Here is an 18,650-nt window from a genome sequence, read left to right as displayed (position 1 = left end):
TTTCTTAACGGGCTTTCAATTTGTCTGTCGACGTGTTCACAGCTGTTGGGGACTCATTAGCGACTTGATGTAATTGTTTTTTAGCCCGAACATGATTGAGCACGCTCGGCCCAGTAATTGTTCTAATCCATTTGGCTTTTGCAGTTCTTGCACAAGGAGGCTTTTATGCATTGTGTGAATGTGACTCTCCCCCCCGTCACCATCTGCGTCACTTCATTAATGACGGGATTTTGTAATGAATTCAAGATTGGCTTAATGTCTCCTAAGACACTGTTTGGGGAAGGAGACAAGCTTTGTCAGATTAATCCAAAAGCATATGGCTTCAATGACATGGAAACAATAAAAACATTTACGCTTGTGGACATTCGGAATTCAGACGGCCCTGAGCATGCATAGCCAACACTTTTTAACACCCATGTGGCTTCTCAGGCGTACACATTCTCACACACACACACACACACACACACACACACAAAACGGCATTCTCATTAGTGCGCGCTAATGAACGTAAATCCAATATTCGCTATTAATGAACAAAGAAAGTAAATAAAGCAATCGCCCCTCACTTTCAAGCTATGCGCTTCTGGACTTTAATTAAAATCCTCATATTACAGTTACTGTGAACAAATGGCCTCGACAATACACTGCATATATTTATTTATCAGTGTAGCAGAAGCACATCCTCGAACGCGTTAAGACTAATATTTCACCGTTGCCAAATACGCTTGGAAAAAGTCAATCAGAAGTCATTTTATGATGTACAACCGAGTTAGGTTTGGTGGCTGTGACAGTGTCTAATTAAATTCCAAGTTGGAACTTTAGAGAAAACAGAAAAAGTCTGGAAATTACTATAAGATAATTTGACATCGGAACTAGCTTCAGTTGGCTAGCTAGCGCAGCTAAATTGTCTTCTCACTCCATGGCAGCTACAATTGTGACAAGTGTTGTTATATAACTGGTGCTAACTGCTACGCTAACATATAATGTAAAGTAGTGAAACACCAGAATGAGTGCCATGGAGTTACAATAAAACTTTAAAAAGATGTTTCCATATCTTCTATTGTATTGAACGAATCCTGAGATGATGAAAGTCAAGCTTAAGCGATTGGATTCGGTAAGGACCCAAACAAATCTGTTTGTTTACAAGAAGCGGAGGTCCGATTCAACTGGCACCGCCACAAACAGGGATGACTCTCTCTGCATGTAAAATAGCATCATCATGTCTGGCTCAACAACAGAATGTAATTTGGTGGCAATACAAAAAGGATTTTGAACGCGGGCCTGTGGAAAACCGGTTGACCCGTGTCATCCAGCTGAGATGGGGGGGGGCAGTCCGCTTCCTCTGGACTTTTACGGAGTAATGAGAGCCGGTCGAAAGCGGTCCGCTCGGCCTCCCCGGATCGTTAACTTCTCACAACATGAAGCGCAACTGGCACAAAGGTCTCGCAAAATGAGCTATGGAAGTCCCAATGGTCCCATTAGTCAACTGCAGGATTTAGCCGAGCGGCGGAATAGTACTCAGCGTGCGACTGTATTTGGCAGCTTCTTAATACTCAGAAGGAACAAAAAAGGTTATTATAGACATAGGTCACTTGTAAGAAGCATAAAGAGAATCATTATACCCCCAATCAACCGTCATCAAAAAGCAGTCAAGCTTTCATCTCTGCTGACATGTATGAATGGAAATACTGCATAATTCCTTCAGTGAATGCAAAATCCATATAGGTCAGCGATTCCTTAGAGATGAAACACTGAGATGGGTTATTAAAGAACCCCCAGCCCTACCTATAGCCAACCACCTGCTGTCTTAAGGTGACTCAAGGATTTATAAAGAAAGGAATTACAGGCTAATTGTTTCCTCTCTTACTGTGTTCACTTCCGTAATATGCTCCTCTCATTGGTCAGGATGATAAATGCGAAAAAAAACAAAAGAAGGAAATTGAAGTGGCTCTAATATTGAGCCTTGGGGCACACCACACATTGACTGTACTAGACACTATAATAATTTGACAATAAACTAGCTTGGAGCATCTTTTGGTGTTGGTTGTGATATGAGAATCTGTCACTTTGGGTTAACGACTGACAACTACTCAATGTCACTGATCGTTTATAGCAATTTGATGACACCGAAGTAGTAAAGATTTTCGCATAAGGAGACAGCAAGACCCGGTAATGGGAGCTACTGCCACGAAGAGCCTCCATAACACGAAGTTCATAAAGTGTCGATTTATGCCTCTTGCATCGTTCCGCTATTACACAACATTGGATTTATACTGGACTAGTAAATTGCTGGGGGTAAACTCCTCCTGACATGAAAACACTATGTTTGCATTTTCCATCTTTAGGTTGCGTTGGAACAGCTTGTAAGTCTTGCGGGCAGAACCTCTCACTGGTCAAATTGGATTCACTTGTAAACATCCAACACGATGTGTATATATGATATAAATTGCCTCGATGTGTCTGTGGGATGAACAACTGGTGACTGAGTGGCAATAATAACTGGTTACAAAAAGAAAATTGGAAGCATGACAAAATAGGAGTTGAAGGATGAAGATTTCTACATGGCTGCCTCCCTCATTCCTTGATGGCGCTATTTTGCCAATTGTTCCATCTCCCCTCCGTGTCACCATCCGGCAGACGGTTACTTTGATTTCCCTTTTTACTCGCCTGTTTCAAACGCTGCGATAAAGAATGAATTTAAATGTATGTCGAAGTCATAAAATAAAATCCACCTGCATATTCATCATACATTTTTGTTGTACGTTGCACTTTCCAGAAATTTTAAAGCCTTTTTTCCCCTCTCATTGGGTTATTACAAAGTATGCCTCTGATGAATTAATTGGTAGCACTGCTAGTGATTTGATTCCAGCTGAATCAGCAATAATGAAAATGGAATTTAGCTAGCTTAGCTTGCGGTGGAATGGTTAGAATCCAATCAGATATAATCGGTGAGATTTGCCTGCCTTTGTACCATCAAAGATGCGGTATTTGGAATTCAAATTGCAGTTTTAGCTGGAAAAAAGCTCAGAGCAAACCAAGGCTCACTGTTTTGATGCTTTATCTTAATTCCGTGGATATTGGAAATAAGCTTCGACAAGGAAGAAAGACAAATAAATGGAAATCAAAGTGCAGAAAAAAAAAACTGGATTAAAAGTCTGGGAATTGCCTAGGTAACTTTTATTACTATTACAAAAGTCTTTTTGTCCAATTTTTTTTTCCGAAAGTCATAATGACATAAAAATTTGGTTCATCCAAGCTGAAGCAAGTGCGTAAATGCTAATCGTCTAATTATCCCCTTGTTGACTCAAGCCGTCACTCACTCACACAAAAGCCCAGACGTACACTCATGGGAATTTGAAGATATTGTTTGTTTGCGCTAGAAAGCCTGTCGCCCCGTGATCGACAGCATCCCTCCGGTTTAATCTGGAATTCATTAGGAGCTGCTTTGTTTTGGCAAAGTTGACTAAAGTCAATGTAAGTTTTCTCAAAGCTGCCTAAATGAAAACTACATAAGCAAAATGGGTTTGAATTACGATGACGGTTTCTCTGTTATGTGGAAGATGTTGAATTAGGCAATCGTTTCAAAAAATTCCACAAAGTCTAATGTGTGTGGCGACCTAACGTTTTTCAGCTTCAGGGGTGTAATCGCCTATCATTCACAACCAGATAGGCAAAGAGTAATAAGCATATGTAAAAGAACATTGTGTGCTTTTTGCTTGCCGTTTTTCAGTATATTTATAGAACACGGGACACGGCTCACATTTTCCGGGAAGCTATTCAGCTCTAGTTTACAGTATTTAAATCTTCTATTCATGTTTGCAAAATGTGTACGCTTTCACATGCCAACGGGCACGACGGAATTTCTAACTGGGTGCCGTGCAGAATTGCTGCAATAGCACCAAAAAAAAAAAAAAAATGAAAACAAACATGGTTTGCCTTTGTTTCGTGCTTGGATATCGGGTCAATGTTATACTTTTATCGCCTCCATCGAGGTGGTTCTGTTTTAAATTGTTTGTTTTGTAATTAGCCGGATAATACATGAACTAAACTAACCCTTTGTATTTATCCCACAATGTTTTTTTAAGCCTCACACCTCCACCGTTTTTTTTTCAAGGTCTGTAAAATAATTTTGTTATGACTTAAATACAGTGTACGCGATCCCTCAATGTGTTTATAGTAATCAAATTAATTCGACAAAAAAATGTACATTTTAAAATTAACCTATAGTCCTCGCTTTCTGTAGGCGTAAAAAGCAGGATGGCAGCAAAACTAGGCTGTGCTCAAGTACACTACTTACTGTTTTGTTCTTCTTCTTTCAAACTTCTACAGACTGGATAAATGTGCTGCCATAGTGGTTCATAATGGAATCACATGGAATTTAAACAACAGTTAGACCAAACTGTACAAAACTAAATTGTTAAATAGTGAAATGTGTGATGAAGGAGGGCTTTACACAATATAATTTTTTTTTTTATTTTCCATTACAAGGGTAATCTATTCCTAATTCTCTCCAGTTCTGCTCACAAATTCCATTACAACCTCGGCCCGGGGACCAGAGCGTCCTGCACCCTGGCAGGACGTCTGACAGCCTGCCATGCCAGGAAGGCCTGCAGGACTGGCAAGAAGGCATGGTGAAGCAAAGCATCTAATAGAACTGCATTCAGATCCAAAGAACCATGTCCCAGCCCATTTTAGTCTTCCCCTTAATGAGGTGACACCACATTGGAATTATTGAGTTTTTTAGAAAATTGACAATGATGATTTTTAGTTCTGTAGTGTGGAATTAATAATATGAGAATATTTGCCATGATTTTATTTTTTTTAGCTCCATCAGTGAAACAAGACATTATATTTAGCGCTTATATTACAAAACAACACAAGCATTTGTTTGAGTCTACTTTTAAACACCAAATCTCCATTTTGGCTGACTTGTTTTCAAGAATTAATATTTGGAGTAGGTCGGGAGTTGAGTAGCGTTGACAGCAAGTCGGGTTCTATCGGGCAACCAAGTGGCACATTGTGGGCTTGCTTAAAAAAAAAAAAACAAAAAAAAAACAATGTTGAATATTATGCTAATCCTACAACTGCTTCTCACATTTAAAATCAGTTTTGCATGTTGCACAAGAAACTTCAGAAAGTATGCACATATATTAAATAACTTCACAGACAATACAAATTGTGGCATTCAACTGTATGTCCTGGGTAAAACAAAAAAAAAAAAAAATGCCGCGGGGGGCGGGGGGGCAAATGAGGCCATAGCAGGGTGAAGATGTGAAAACATTGCTAAACATTTTTGCTCGACATGCCGGGCTCATTTTCTACTCCAGTGCTAAAGTAGAGAAGCGGTGTAAAAGCCTTAATACATAATTCACCGCCATCTGTCCACAGCACATGTTGTGTAATAAAAGCTGTCTTGTCTCCGTCTCTCGCACTCTCGCTGCCATGTAGGAATAACTTCCACTTATTCTTGTCCCTCCCTGCACATTTTACTTGGCTACCTTTCACATGTTTGCTCTCATTGGCAGCTCCGTTTTACCAATCGCTTTAATTAGCATTCCTCGTGGCTTGTCTGATCTATTGTCTGGCGCGTCACGTGTCTGCCCGGTGGGCGTTTGCGTGCTCTCGCCCTCGCTCCGGGTCGGCCGCGGAGGATGACGAGGCAATACCGGCGTGAAGCCAAAGCGAGGGCAGAGCGGTCGCCCGGTGATTAGTCTCCGCCAATAAACAGACGCAAAGAGTGGAAGGCATAAGGCAACTAAATTGGACGTTGGGCGGTTAGTTTTTACATGCGGGCCACACGCCATCGAGCTCCTGAACAAATCTGTCAAGCATGCTGTGCAAGAATACTTCAATAATACGGCATGTTCTAACTTGATTTATATATTTATTTATATATTTATTTATTTATGTATTTATTTATGTATTTATATATTTATTTATGTATTTATTTAAAAAGTTTATTTATTTATTTGTTTGTTTATTTATTTGGCCATCATCACTGCAAAACTCAAACAGTACTTTTTTTTCCCAATTAATTGTTTTTAAATGGTACCTCGGCAGTGTTTTTCCTTCAGTATTAATTATTCATTATTTAAAATTGCTTTTCTTTACAAAATTACAATTATTCTTTGTACGTTTGAATTTCAGTTTCAGAATCGATTAATCCTCTGATTATCCAATCAATTAACTGGATGAAAATACGTATTGTATTATTAAACGACAAAATGTTTTTGTCCACTTCACATTCTGACTTTTGAGTGTGTGTGGCTTTAAAAGGGGCTTGGGTCTGACTTGGTGAGTGATGTGGGAGTCAGAAAATGGATGTGAGGAGTTGGCAATTGTGAGCTCAGGTTAGCAGCTAGGTGTTAACTAGTCAACTGTCAAAATCATTGCACTTTACGTTCTTGATTTTTTTTTCGATCAATCGTTTCAGCCCTAAATGGAACAAAACAGTACGGATCAGCAAAATATATATATCTTTTAAACCATCACAGTCAAATACTTTGCTTTCAAAACCTGATGCTTATTTTCTCTAGCGTGGCTTCCACTATAATTTGAAGAGTCCGACTTCCCTTCTAAATGACTCTTTGATTGCACACATTTGCGAGCTGCTATCTCCTGATTGCCGTCTTATTTGGCTCCACTTCCCCGGCTTTTAAGTCATTTGTTTTTCATGGAAGCCATTTACATCATGGACAATGTATTTGCTTTTCCCTACCATCTTCCTCCATTTTGCGGGTCCACCCCAATTATTTAGCGCTGAGGAGGTCAGCGAAAGGTCCGCTCGCTTGACGAATTGGAACCATAGATCACCGCCACATATTTCCCATTCTTCTTCAGGCCAATAGCGAGGAGGTGTGTCTGTTTTAGTAAAGTACCGCTCTTATAAATCCTTCGAGGCTGGTGCCCGGGCAAAGAGTGACACAGAGGAATCGTTGCATTGTTCTAGACCGCCGAACCCTAAAGGTAGTCTATGAAAAGGGCTGGAGCCGCATACATATTTAAGAGAGAGAAAAGAAGCTACAGTTGAACATTTATTTTTCCTTCAATTTTGTTTTCTATGCAGTTATGTCTGAGGCTGTCAAATGCGGGGGTTTTTCCGCAAAATGTTTTGGAAAAGTGTCTTCGCCTCAAAAGGTGAAAAATGCTAATTTGCTGTTGACACACTCATTTTTCCCCTTTGAAATGACACTGCTGCAGCGTGAGCTGCTCAAATCCTAGAATTGGACCGGTCGTTTGTTGAATAGCAATAGGAAAGTTTAACATGGCATTATTTCAATCCTCCAGGTCACAGAGTTACGACTAAGTGATGGACGGTCGAGCCAAGCTGATTTTCCCACTTTCCCTCAAACTTTCTCAGCTTGTTTTACTTTCTCACCAAGTCATTTTCAGCAACCTCTCCCCTTAACTCTTCAAAAAGTCTAAATGTCCTCCTTTATTGCAAAACAAGCAACTGCGCTGCAGCCAAGGCGAATATCGACTGCCGCTGGCAAAAGGGAATCCAACATCCTCCTCTTATGCCAAAGCTCGCTGTACTGAAATGAGTCTGATCCTCCGGGTACAAGCAACAGAAGCTCAAAGCAAAACAGTTATAGATACGTATGTTCCTGAAAAGTGCAAAACGTCACAGATACGAAAAGCAGAACGTGACAGAACACGTGTGTCATTACTGTCTGATATTAGGACCCAGGCAGCATTTCAAAATGTGCGAAAGACACCTCAATTATGTGGCCTTTTAGAAATGACATTTCGAAATTGAATTAAAAAAAGGAGCCCATTTTCATACGGACTAATTCTTTTTGCCGTTTGTCACTCTCCACTAAAAGTACTTAATGTGGCAGCTCAAATGGTTGCTTGTACCTTTCTTGTTTTTTTTTTTTTTTTGTTTTGTTCCATTTCTACTTCCTGCACTGGGTGGAAAGCAAACACAAAGTGAAGCACTCCGGTAATGTAGGGGGCGGGTACCTCCTGAAAAGTTTAAGAGCACTCCAGCAACTGTGAGGTCAGTCACGACGCACGTAACTTGGTGTGCAAACACAAAGCGCTCTCGTTAAGTTGTGACTCTACAAACCTCCACGGGACACGCAATACGTAGGCAGGATCACACTAGAGTGCCTTATACTGAGTATACTGAGGTGGTGTCTGGTTTATGGATACTTTTAACAGTTTCCGATAAGAAAAAAAAGAAATCATGCTAGCAACATAGCATCTGTAACTAACATCGGCTTGCTAATGCTAGCTTAGTTATGCTAGGTTAGGCTACGTTGAAGTCTTGCTGCAGTGTTTTAAACTGCAAAGTCTCCGTTTAACACTTAATCCTATTTCGAATGAATGTTTAGAACTCCTGTGGCTAACGTTGGCTTGTTTCCACTGCTAATGCTAACTTAGTATTAGGCACGATTGTATTCTTGGGAGGGATTACTGGATGTTCAAATTTTGCTGCAGTATTTCCACACTTGAACGTGCCATTTCAACACTCAGTCAATTCTATTTTGAATAAGTGTTCAGAACTACTCGTTTTAATAGGCAGAATAATGCCACCCAGCGATACAGCCAGTGTGAGATGTCCCTGACTTTGACACCACCGCATGAAATTCATTAAAGGTAGTCTCATGGAACATTATCCCATAGCTGGTGAGAGGCAAACAATTCAACAGTCTGAAACATTTGAAAGTACTTTCAGTTCATGCAAAAAAATTATTGAAAGTCGAGTGGGGATTGAGGGTGGGTGGGGGGTGGCGGTGTTTCCAATTTTCTCCATGGAGAAGAGAGAGGTGATTTGGGGAAAGATTTCCGACTGAAAGGTAAGATTGCTTGCGAAATCAAACGCCGATGATGCATACGCGAGGAAATGACTCGGCGCCAGACGTGTGCGAGGTAAGTCTATTGGTACTGGGGAAAATTGAAAAATGAAAGGGGTGGAGGGAAGAAAGAATTAAGCCAATACTGAGCAGAGACTCACAACTCTGATAAAGGTAGCCCTGTTCTCGATAGCATTGTTTGGAACGAAAGTAGCCCAAACCAACCAACCTGGAAACTTTACAGACACACAACACAGACCTATTTTGAATGAATACAATTCAACACCAATTGCAGTCTTTGTGTTGGTCACACATTCTATGCATGTTTTTTTTTTTATTCCCACCCCCTCCCCCCTTATCTTGTCCACTATTGTGATGAAAAATGCAGTGAGGCCAAATGCAGCACTGCCAAACTGGGCTAAATTTGTATATTGACGCAGCCTCTGAAGGGATTTATGAATAAGTCATTAAAGGCATGTAAGGAGCTAAAATGTCGCCTTGAAACCACAGAAACAGAATGTTTTTGTTTGTTGGTGTTAAGTAAGTCTGCCCTGTTGCCTCTTGCTTTCTGGTCCACTTATGGAATGAAATGTGACACGATGAAAAATGGATTCCTATTTCTCACTTTAGTGCATTTACCAACTGTACAGTCATCAGTTTTGTTGAGATTCATCATTTGTGACTCCACTATATCCAAAATTCTGCCTTGAAAACACAATTTTCAACTATTGAGAGAACGTAAGGAATACTCAAAATGTTTGTAATGATCCAAAACAAATTTGCACTAAATCATGTACTGTTAGTAAACAGCATGGGACCTAAGATTGAACCCTGTGGGACTACAAGTATCTCACGAATGGTACGTATAAGAGTGGTGCCCAGTTAAATTTATACCATGACCACAAATGTAACTAAAAACATAAAATTTTAGTCTATTTGAGCCTCCTCAAGAATTGCACCCTACAATATTGTACTTTAATATAAAGACGCACAGAAATAATAAACAGGCTCTACTAAGACAAACTTATGTGGTTAAAAGTTTTCGAATAAAACATTTCACACATGAATAAAATAACAAGCAGCAAGTCTTAATGTGTCACTACACCGATCTATGAAAACTACTCCCACAACGCAACAGTGACACAAATTCAAGGCCGCTCGGTCAATGGAGCTTAATTGAAAAACACAAGGATGTGTGTCAATAATGGTGCTAAAAAGTAAGATGGCACTTTTCTGTAAGTTTTGTTTACTTTCGCTCAGCGCGTTTGCTCGCTCCAAGCGTGAATAATTGTGTGTGTCGGGTAATGATGGCGGAAATAGGCTGGCGGTGTGCTGGACTCACAGTGTGAGTCTAACTGATACGCTGACAAATAGAAAGCGTATTAGAAAAGACAGTTTTTCACCTCTGGGTGACCTGAATAAAATGTCTTCATAGCGTCCCGCTTGTAAGACTTAACTTTTTTTTTGTTAGCTCCGAAATGTTGCTTTTCGGACCACATGGGCTTTTTTATGACAAGTGGTTTGATATTTACAATCAAGTTAGTGACTAACTTGCTAGGAAACATTTATAATTGATGTTAAATGTCAGGATGAAAAATATGGAAAGCTCCTGTTGGCGATTTGTGCAAATTGTGACAGCCGCCATTGTGTCTCTTGATATAGCGGCAGAACGGCGGAGTTCAATTAGTCAATTGTGTCACTGTCTTGCCAAGCTTGTTTACATACTCTGCCAGGGACAATGAAGTCCCTTCGGTGACACACACACACAACAGTTGTTTGGCAGTTTTCGGTGTTGTTTTCCAAAATATTTATGTTATTAAGTATGGACCAGTGTTGTTGGAAAATAAATAAGAAAACAACAATTCTGACCGGCCTATATTCTTTATCATCTGCAAACACCATATATTACTGCAGCATACTGAGGAGCTCCATATCTGTATTGTACTGCCCCCTGTTGGCCAGTAGGCACAGTTTAATTATTTAATTTTGTTAGTCCTATTTATATTACATGCTTCTAATGTTATAGCAGCTACACATCAGTGATGACACCATTTGAGATTTGCATTCATGCCTTGACTTCCCTTACCTGATTAGCTTCTTTTTTTTTTTCAGAAAACAACATATTGTCCGATTCTCATTTTTGGTATTTTCCGTCCAGTTTCTGCAATATTGCCCAAGTCTACATGACAACTTGATTGTTACATGCGGAGATATTAGCTGTCAGAAACAAAGCATGTTGCAGGGATGCCTGGAATATTGTGATGTATATTGAATAACCGCCTCGTCAAGTCGATGAACCAGCAAAAAAAAAAAATCAACAATAAGGGAAATGGAGGCAACTGGAGTAAAGGCGCTATCGAGGGAGGAAGTAATCGAGCATGCCGGTGCGAGATCAAACAACATAGATGACAACAAGCGGGAAGAGAAATGCGAGAAAACAACACGTCTTGACAGCTGGAATAACAAAAATAAATAAATAAAAAATCCCTCAATAAATCAATCAATCTATCTCAAACCAGAGAATGACAAGTATAACAAGGTGGCGTTGGCATTTTGGGGGGGGGAACTTAAATAAAATAAGGAATTAAGACCACCGCTGGCTTTTTGAATAAGATCAGCATACTTGGATATTGCAATTATAATTAAAAAAAAAAGGAGCCGTGGGGGTGGTGGGTGAGAAAGTTGCTTATTATGTGGTGGACGCCTGCACGTCACGCTTGGCTGCCGAGCGCTATTGATGCAGTGCGCCGTGCAGAGGGGAGGGGACACAATCTTGTCATGTGCCAACATATTGCGCGTTGGCGCCGAAGCACACCGACTGCTAATGCCATCCTTCGCTTCGGGAATGAATATTATCAGGGAGGGGGGTGATGGGCAGCAGGAACAAATAAGAGAAAGGTTGTGATAAGAAAAGAAGGCTAGGCAAATGAGAAAAAACGCTCGTTGGCCAGGAGAAGAAGCGCTCGGAGGAAGAAGTGCGGCGCAGGTGAGCGGGAAGAGGACGGAGAGTGCAAAGGGGAAGGCGGGAAGTGCGCGTTGAATCATAAATGCAAGCGGCGCAGGGTTTCGTGCGCTCGCCTGCGGCGTGGGCGTCTGCATTGATGGGATCTGGCACGCGGGGAGCACGCATGGCGGATTAACCTCCCAAAACGAGTGACGCAACCTCAACGTAACATTCAAGCGTTTGGGAGATTTTCTTATGGATTCAAAACGCACACGCTTGGGTAGCGATGCTTAAATTGGCGCTAGCTCGTGTAGCGTGTGGAAAGCAGCTGGGTAAAACTAAAGGGAACTCCGTTTTCGGCGTTAAACGAGAACATTTGGGGGGGATTTGACGCTAGCGTGATGAAAGTCGACGTCGATTAATCGATGATATCGTTGATATTTTTACATCGGTCCAAGCACCTTGTGGTATTTTATATTATTCCATAATTACTCTAACTAGTCAACTATACTGATCTATATTGACAAAGTTAATTAATCACTAATCGCCTGTTCTAGACTGACTCAGCTATTTGCTGTACTTGACTTGTCGACTAGTCGACTAATAGGTTCAACACCTACAGCAGTCGACTGGCGTGTTTACTCCCAAAGTTAACTTGAAAGAAAGTTAAAAGCAAATAAGAAAGGCTGTACAACAAGGAGGGAGGAAAAAAAAAAAAGATGAAATGAAAAAGTATTGGATGTTGAAAGGCTGGGAATGAAAGAGAGACAATCAAGAGTGGGTAAAGACAGACACAATATGAGCTGACCGACAAAGGGAACAATTGTAACAAAGCTGAAAGGATGGCAAACGCTCCGGGATGATGAAAGTCAGGCCGAGGAGTAAGTGGAGTGAAAATGAAAGTCAGAAAGGCATAAAAGTGCGAGAAAACTGATGAATGCTTAACCAGGAGAGAGAGGCAAAGCACAGTTGCGCAAGAAAGGTCAACGGAAGAAGAAGTCGGGGCGCCGGATGGTTGATTTGACCTTACGGCCGAGTTGCGGCAAGTGGGAGGGGAAAAAGTTTGGAGCTCCCTTTTAATGCCAACTTACAATGTGGCCGGAATGTTCTTTTGAGTTGTTGGAGAGCATACAAGCAGACTTACATATCGCAAGGGCGCCAACGAGGTAGGAAGATGCAGTATGGCTGGTTTTCTGGTCTTGCTTCTGGTCAGGCTTTTCACTGGCGGCCAGAATGCGTCACACGAGACACATCTTGACTACAGCTGTGACACTTCCTGGGGGGAAAAAAAAAATTGAATTTATTTTTTTTAAGCTCATTCACTGCCATTGACGGCTATAGACGTCAAAGATCCATACGATAATAAATGAGTAAATGAAGAAAGTCTTGTACATAAACACAAATATATTTGTGTATATTATTTCATAGCCTACATTCGTATATAATTTGTACATATATATATATTGTTGACAAAATAAGTATGTAGCGAAGAAGCTAGCTTTAGCCTGGGTTGTTAGCAGATACCTTATGTATCCATACATGCACACTTTTTCCGAATAAAATCATTTTTAAAGCTAATGGCAAGTTTTATGGGATTACTGTTTGCTTCAAAATATGATCAAACATTTCATAGAAATATTTGAATTGTGGCAGAATGCTGTGAGCGCTATTCAAAACGTTATCTTTTATGAGCAGGTAGACATAACATTCTGTTGCTCCAGAGACAAAGACGCAATTTTCCTCACATGCAAGACATTTTTTTTTTTTTTTCATCAAACATATCAGCTCACTAAATCAAATATCCTGTGACCTCCTTTGAGAGGAATGAAACAAGATCGCAAATTTTTTCCAGTTCTTTCATATTGCAATAAGGCGCTTTTGAAGCACTATCTTTCCCTTATGAGCGAGCGAGACATGAAGCGAACCGAATCTTCCCTTAGCGCTTTAGCGCGCTAACATTTTTGGTCTCGGTGAACTGCGAGCGGCGGTTCGGCGTTAGCGCTCCTGCAAACGTCTCCTTAATGATCCCATGTTTGTTCTTAGCCGGGGAAGTCCGTGAACGAGCATGAATAATGGCGCCCCCAAGCCGGCAGCTCGCTTGAATGGAACGTGGCCTCGCTGTGAAAAGGGTCACCTAACACGCTTGCAAATTGTCTACTCGCATACAATTTATTTTGTACCTGACGTGATTCATGGCCATGCAGTCGAGAAAGACTACGATTATAAAAGCATGTGTAGTATGTTGCCTTTTGACGAGGAGTTGCTTTAGAAAGTTCGAGAACGTTATTTGGAAAGTTTATAATGAGATACAATGGAGAGCAAGTTCTCTTTTCATTGAAGCAGAACGACAAGGGAACCCGCTCCCAGTAATTCAATTTCTAGGAATGGTTTGTAAACTTTATTCTCAGAAAAAAAAAAGGATTGGCAAGTTTTCAAGTGCGATCCGGCGGAAGCAGGTAGCGAGGAGAACAAAAAAATGTTCAATTGCTCAAAATTGTCCAAAGATTTTATTATTTTATATATTTATTTTATATTTTTTATTAATTTTTATATTTTTATATTTAAAAATAAAGAAAAGGTATTTTATCATTTTAAATGTTTTTATATTTAAAAATGAATTAAAAAGATATATAAAAATGTATATATTTAAATATATAAAATTTGTAACAGCATAATGTAGGGCCGTCACTATCGAACATTTTTAGAATCGATTATTCTAGCCATTATCGATTAATCGGATACATTTTTATGTCACTCTTCTTTCAAAGTAAAATCAGTTGTTTGCAGAAATATCTTATCGGGTCAAATGCTTGACTGAATAACCACTCGACTTAACACAACAATATGATTCTTCCCACTGCATCATTCTTGCTCTTGTTTTTTTTTCTCAGTGTGTTTTCCCACTCGAGGCTTTGGAGATGAACACTCGTGATTGGCCCCACGATCGTGCCCAGTCCGGGCATAATTGCTCCATCCTCCGAGCTGCCGACTGCACGCGCGGCTAAGCCCGTCTAGGATCATTATTTCAATTTGCTCGTAGCAAGGTTGTCAACACTCCAGTGTTCCTGGGGGGGCGCGCTTCGCTTCTGACCCGCCGACTAGTTGCTAATCCCGTTACGCCGCCGGAGATAACGTAACAAAAGGTTGATACGGTGAAGGAAAACAAGATGAAGCTCAGCTCCCCTGCTAACATCAACAGTGTGAGATGTATTCGGAAAAACATTTGAAATCTTTTAAATCAACAGTGGAGGTGCCAGTTTAGCGTTACACTCTACAAACTGGCCAAATATATACATTACACTAAACAAGAATATAAACAACAAAACTGTCGAGATCAATCGATTGATCGAAAAGTAATCGATTACCAAATGACTCAACCATTTGAATCGAGTAATCATGTAGAGCTATTTTTTATTTTAGATTTGTCAAAATCTGCTAATATCAACCTCTCAACAGTAATCAATCACTGATTTTAGTGGTTCGTAAAATGTTTCGATTTTTCCGCGATGATTTGGATCCACTTTGAAAGCAAAGCACTGACAGCCACTGGACTTATGTTTATATTGTCATGCAGCAGAAGCTGGAGAAGATCCTTATGCCCTCCATCAGTTGTATGTTATACGCTGTGACAGATTTCCGCGTATGCGTGCCTTTGTTTGTGTCTTTCTGCGAGCGTGCTAGCAGTCCGTAATGGGGTTGGACAGATTATGCTGTAGCCATTGTTGTCATGTCCCTGTTTTACTAATGCCTCTCCCCGGGACATATGAAGAATGAGAGAATGCAGCGGTGACAGCCAATCCCTCATCTTTATCACTTGTCTTTTTTTTTTTGTGGAGGAATTTGAGGATTTTTAACAAGAATATTAGTGTTTGCACTCCCACGGTCATCTCCTACTTTGTGACCAACAAAAGAATTATCCACATTGGCTGCCAAGCGACCGTGAAGAAAGCACTTGAACGATGCACGTGTGCGTAGTTAAAGCGTCGATAAAGACCTTGACACTAAACAAATACAAAAAACAAAATGGTGCCCGCTCATACAGAAGATCCAATCGATCCAGTGCTTCCTTCAGTATGTGGAGAAGTAATGAAAAACAAGCGTTACAGCAGAAGACTGATAATAGCGCATCTGTTTTACACCTTCACTCAATAATCCGCTCATTTTCTTCCTATTATCCCAGTTAGGGAACTTGGGCAGCGAGAGAGATTTATGATGTATTGTGAGGCTCAGACATCAGCGAGGTGGAAGTTATTACACCATGTAAATATGATTGCGGAATGTAAATATGACTTGTAATTGTTGCTTTGAATAATGCATTACTGCCACCTACAGGATTGGAGGGATTTTTTTTACTATACTGTAATCTTTTAATTTATTTAAACGGAATGTTTCTGAGTCAGAGAAATGAATTCTAATGTTCACTATTATACTTACAATACAGTACATAAAAATAAATCCACATTTTAAACCTTGAGGTTGTGGCGAATTCGTCGGATCGCTTGCGGTGGCGCGTGTTTGTCGTAACTTGTGGTAGCGCTTCGCGGCGCGTAACGAGTGAAACCGCCCGAGTCGTTACGCATCTGATCGCGTCGGTTTACATAATGTCCGCTTTACATATCTGGTGCATCCCCCTCGTCATGTTCGTCTGCTCGTTATCGCATTATGCCATCAGTCAGTCAGTCGTCACTCAGCATCTGTTTCCCTCACACGCACACATTCACAAGTTGGCGAGTCAACACCATTAGATGGCAAGTCCGTCACTGGCTTGCCGCCTGACACTTGTCCGATTCATCCTTGCCAGTCGTAATCAATCAGCGTAATCCGGCGATTGTTCACGATGCAATGTGGCATGTTTTGGAGGGGGGGGCTGATGTGGCCCAAGGAGCATAAAAAGGCGTCATCGACATACTGACTTAACACAAACATGGATAACGACGTTACACACTCCCGGTTCTCATTAACGGGATGGCGTCAAAGCAGGTCATTAAATGGAGTAGGGAAAAAAAAAACATGGCTGCCTTGTGTATGTTTTTGTTGCTGTATGTGTGTCAAGCTGCCACAGACTGTAAACTCACCAACATTAATAAACACCTGAACAATCTAACGATGCATCAAAAAGTCACCTTTAACAAATGTGTATTTACTACACACCAATGTCTGCTAGCTTAATGCTAATGCTAGTCAATGATTAATCGTGTTTATTAATCCAACATTTTTACCTTGATTATTTTTTTACACAATCGCTTGAACACAAATAGTGCAGCAACACACCACTATCACAATACTCACGGGCATAGATTCTTTATCCTCTGTGATAAATGAGTGTATGTACGTTTGTACTATACTGCCCCCTGGTGGAGAAGGATGATTCAACTCATCCAGTTGCTCCTTCACAACCTGCTGATGACACTCAAAGCTGTGTGTGTGCTTTCCATCAATGACAGCGCGTGTGGTCTCAGTAGGCAGGTCGGCATCGACGTGTTTGCCATCATGTCACGGACCAGCGATCCGCCGTCTGTGTCATCAAAATCGAAACTACGACGGGCCCCTCTCCTCCGATTGTTTCCTCTCAGCTGAGCCGTCAATCAAGCTGTCATTGTTCCGTCTCACCCGAGTTAATATGTAAAAATCCCAAATTCTGTCTCACAACAAGACCACAGTGAATATTCCTGCATTTGTTTTGTTTTCCTTTCTATTTCTTGTCTTCTGCCCATTCCGAGCTACGGACCTCAATACGTGTCAGAAAGAATAAAAGCAAGAATCAGTTTGGCGGAGGCGGGCTGATAAAAATGAGACGAGAAGAGATGCCACGAGACACATTGTCACCGATGCGGGTTTCCCCCCCTCTTCACCAGGCCCCATTTGCAATAAAATGCAATATGGCAGCCTATTACAAATACAAGGCTGCATATTGCACAGGAATAATTTATGAGGCTTGAAAGCTTATACTGGGCATAAAATGTGAATTAAATATCCACATTATGACTCATTATTGGCCTATGTTAAAGAAACTTAACACCGCCGCTGCATGCTGGGGGACGCGTAGTTATTACGTGAAAAGAGCAACACGGCAGGCTGCGAATTAAATACATAGAAGGTAAATGACCAACCGCTAATTACGCCCAAATATGCACTTATCGTTTTTCATCAAGTGATATGATTGCAATTTGTGGCATACGCTTGCTTTCTTTGCCGACAATTGTTTGTTTTTTTTAAGTCATGTGGGGGCATTTTCTGCCTAGCAACAGATGACCACAAATTGTTTTTTTTGCTCATTCGATTAAATACATTTATTGCATATAATTGGAGTCTGCTGTTTGTCATCTTAAAAGGAACGCACCGATAGCACTTTTTACTTAGCGATACTGCCGTTAGCCGCCGATGCTAACGTGCAATTAATAAACAGTGGGTTGTTAACAAGCTTCATTTGCGCCGTTTCTTCCCTGTGATTATGAGAATGCAGCACAGTCCTCGTGTTATTTGTTGCCTGGGAACCAAACAAAGGCAATGGAGAAAGATGTAAAAAAAAATATATATATATATAAAGGTTTTTCTTCAACAGCTCAGCTTCGACAGCTGATGAAAACGGTGGCTTTTGACGACTTTATTTGTCAAGAAGAGAAAGGAGGAGCGACTTCTGTATGTGTGGTTGTTAGGTGACGGATGACGCATGTATCTAACCTCACGCTGCATTTTGCTGAAGGTGAATTTCGACTTGAAAGAGCCAAAGCAAGGCATTGTACGTTTTTTTCGAAGCGCACAGAGGAACGTAAATGTCAATGTAACAACTTTTAGTAGTGAGACACTTTACAACTATGTCAATGACAATTAATGATCGTATTACTTTCCGAGGAACTTTTAGTATTCTCCAATCTTGTTTTCTGACCAATTTACCACCCCTACAA

The 18,650-nt window shown here is 40.7% G+C and overlaps 1 long non-coding RNA gene across 1 annotated transcript in view; it reads right to left on the bottom strand.

Annotated features, from left to right (window-relative positions):
- Window positions 1-18,650, bottom strand: part of LOC119117522 — a 48,768-nt gene that overhangs the window by 22,838 nt on the left and 7,280 nt on the right. Inside the window, exon 3 of the long non-coding RNA XR_005096539.1 lies at window positions 12,890-13,021. This is a non-coding gene — a long non-coding RNA (uncharacterized LOC119117522). The remainder of the gene's footprint in view (window positions 1-12,889; window positions 13,022-18,650) is intronic.

The sequence above is a fragment of the Syngnathus acus genome, chromosome 23, assembly GCF_901709675.1.
Source record: "Syngnathus acus chromosome 23, fSynAcu1.2, whole genome shotgun sequence".
Lineage (NCBI taxonomy): Eukaryota > Metazoa > Chordata > Actinopteri > Syngnathiformes > Syngnathidae > Syngnathus > Syngnathus acus.
The sequence above is the reverse complement of the archived record's forward strand: the minus strand, read 5'-3'. Positions and strand labels throughout refer to the sequence as shown.